We start from the raw sequence: 3,344 nt of genomic DNA, 5'->3' as shown, positions 1-3,344 counted from the left end.
AGCAGCACTGAAAATGGTCTCTTTCAATAGACAGTCTCCCGTTTTCTCAAGAGCATTTTTTAAGCCAGTGTTCGGTTGGGGGACAGAATGGGCCAAGCCAATTGTTTTTTCTGAACTGATTGTTCCTTCTGCCATCAATCAATCCTAGTATATACACAATTCATCAGAAGAAAGCAGAAGAGCATCCAAAATGCAACCAATTCAGTTACCTGATTTAGAGCTTCAGATATGTAATGCAGAACTCAGAACATGCCTGAAGACCCCCTGCCATTATGAAGTGAGTTGACGCTCTAATTGGAAGGTCTCTTAGAGATTCAGTTGTATCTACCCACCCCTACCTATATTTTTATACATACCTTGTGCCTATGATGCTGGTGAATTCTGGCTTCTATTCTTGGCCTACTTGACTAGTCCTGGAGAGAGACAACAGAGATCTAGTCTCTCTTCATGACTATGATGCTTCATATCCATATGGATAGCACATCTAACACCCTGATTTTGAAGTCCCTCTAAACTCTTATGACCTTTCCCTATAGGCAATTGGCCACCCAAGTGCATGGCCAGATTATGGCATGGAATGCTGCCAGTTCTGAGATTCTTGAACTCTCTTCTCAAACTATCACTTTTTGCCTTCTACCTCGTTCACACCTATTGAATTCAGTTGCTGCTCAGACCAATCTTTCAGCCACTCTCTTTATTTTTAATTTTCTAATTTAGGAAGTGCATACAAAATCACTCTGGAAAGAAGTTTTAAATGCAGATTTTCAGGTCCCCCTTTCCCCCTTGTTGTTTTAACAAGCACACTGATGGTTCTAGTGCACTCACTTCAGAATGCACTTTGGGAAACACTGGTCTGGATCAAGTGCAAATAGGCATCCAGCCCCCTGGACACTCCAGTGTGGGTCCAAGAGCTTTTTCTGGCACCCCTACCACTCTGCCATGCATGGCTCTGGCTCTTCCTGCCACAAATCCAGGAAATAGCTCTGGGAAGAGTTCAGTCTCTTGGGTTCTTTTTCAGTGTTGCCAATAGAGAACTCAGGGAAAATCTCAACCTTGTGGACCTCTCTATCCTCATCTGTCAAGCGAAGGATCTGACAACCTGATTGCCAAACTTCCTTTTGACTCTGACATTTAACAATTCCTGCTCCCACCTTTTTGCTTAGGCCACTTCTACTGCCTGGAAATTCTCTGCTGAGCCCTTGCCTATCACTTTTTCTCCTAACTCTGAGGTTTGTCTCTAAAAATCCTGCCTGGCACATAATGTCCTGTTCAAAGACTCCCTCCTTCATGACACCTTCCTTGGCCATTCACACTCTACCCTGAGTCCTCCTGTAAGTCCTCTGTCCCCTGAGTACAGACCCAATCACATACCTGCCCTGTGTTGTAGATATTTAATCCACCTCTCCTCACTAGTTTATAAGCTCCTCGATGTCAGGAGTTATGCTTTGTGCCACATACAGTAAAGTAACCTTTATATTAATGAGTGTAGAGGGAAGCCAATAAATATTGACTAAATGAGGGATGAGAGTAAACACTGCCCCTGCTGGCATAACAAGCCTCCATTTATTGGCATCTGAGCTGCACCCACAGAAGCATGTTTTACCTGACAAATGACAGTGGGGTCTTTGTTGTTGCTTTCTGAACTGCTGAGAGCAAGACCCCGTTATCCTTTGCCTGTGTCTGGTACCGATGATAAGGTCTTCAAGGGAGTAGACATCTTAGGCTGCTTCCTTGCCATTTTCCCACATATCGGCTTGCACAGTGAGAAATTTGTTCGGCCAACATACTTAGCATTTTAGTATATCCCAGGAATGAATGTCCCAGGGATGCTGAGATCAGGCCCAGGTTCTTGGGCAAATTATCCCAATCTTAAACCCCACCTCTGTCCCCACTTCTAGCTTCTGCACCAAGTGACCTGGAGGACTGCATGGGTAGAAGATAATCTGCAACATGTTCAAAGCTGATGGGAAATAAAATACACCCTGACTATAGCAAATAGTCCATTTATTTCTGGAAATCTGAGATTGGATTTCTCATGCACTATTATTATATTACATATAGAGGTCATTTTTTGCAATAATATAATCTAGACCAACAATTTGCAAACTTTTTGGTCCCAAGACCATTTTATACTCTTAAAAAATATTGAGGCCCTTGGGACCCCCTGAAAAGGACTTGGAAAACCTCGGGAGTCCTCAGATCATATTTTGAGAACCAGTGATTTAGAATGACAAAAATTCTGGCAAAATGTTAACTTTACAAATTTTTATAGGTCTGAACCCCACAGGCTGAAAGTAAACAGTATACATTAATCAAGAAGTATAATTACACAAAGATACAAAAGTGAGTATAAAATAATTCATGGTGAATGTAGAAGTGATTGGGAACTATCGATATCTCTGTGTAAGCACGATGCGAAGTACGTGATATGCAGACTTTTTTAAAGGTTCGAAATTGACATTCGCGTCACAATAAATCCCTTCCCTTTTCTCTCATTTTCAGGGGAAACATTAAAAGAAGAGATTTGTCCATGAGGTTCTCCAAATTGATTTATTTCTTTTGTGTTCCTGGGCCTGATGCAGTCCGTGGCTTGCAGGTTATTCTGTGTTGTCTCTTCCTTGTCCACTCTCCATCTTTCTCTCTCCTGCTCTCTGCCCAGGGGTTTCCCTGTGTCAACCGCTGCCCTGCCCTGTGATGTCCAGTGGGTCTGGCCAATGGGAATCCCCAGTAGGAGACAGGAGTGAGGTCAGAATACGAAGTCCCTGGCTCCTCCTTGTGAGGTCACCTTGGGCTGGCAGTGTCCTTTCATTGAATCTGACTGCTCTCCTCCCAGAAACCCTCTCTACACAGCTCTCTCTCCATGCATGTTCTGGCATCTTCTTCCTCTCCCATTTTTTAGGCCAGCAGTGGTTCTACCATTGCTGCAGCAGGCCCCAGTACCCAGTACTGCCTCCTTTGTAATTCATCTCTTTCTAAATAAACCTTCCTTGAATTATTCTAATTTGAGGGAGCCATTTGTTTCCTGATATTGCCCTGATTGATACTCGTTAATAATTGCCTACTGATTATAGAAAATTTAAAAAATTTGCTTTTATCCAGTCACTCATATTTTAAAAATATTTCTTCAGGTAGTTTCTTTAATTTCATTTAATTTTCATTTCTCTTTTCATTTTAGGCCAGGGATGTTTTTGCATGTAATGCTGTTTAACTCTGTTCCCTCTCCCTGCCCCCAACTTTGCAAACATCTTTCGAAAGGTCAGTTCCTTCCTAATTCATAAAGTTGAGACTGTCAACTTCAGGAGGTGATTTTAGGGAGAATTATGTGCCCAGAAGCCCTGTTACTT

At 42.4% G+C, this 3,344-nt stretch overlaps 1 long non-coding RNA gene across 1 annotated transcript in view; it reads left to right on the top strand.

Moving 5' to 3' along the window:
• Window positions 1–3,001, top strand: part of LOC103607172 — a 4,481-nt gene extending 1,480 nt beyond the window's left edge. Inside the window, exon 2 of the long non-coding RNA XR_551943.1 lies at window positions 2,503–3,001. This is a non-coding gene — a long non-coding RNA (uncharacterized LOC103607172). The remainder of the gene's footprint in view (window positions 1–2,502) is intronic.
• The last annotated feature ends 343 nt before the right edge of the window (window positions 3,002–3,344 follow it).

The sequence above is a fragment of the Galeopterus variegatus genome, unplaced genomic scaffold (genome assembly GCF_000696425.1).
Source record: "Galeopterus variegatus unplaced genomic scaffold, G_variegatus-3.0.2 Scaffold7209, whole genome shotgun sequence".
Lineage (NCBI taxonomy): Eukaryota > Metazoa > Chordata > Mammalia > Dermoptera > Cynocephalidae > Galeopterus > Galeopterus variegatus.
Note: the sequence above shows the minus strand (reverse complement) of the source record. Positions and strands in the feature narration are given on the sequence as shown.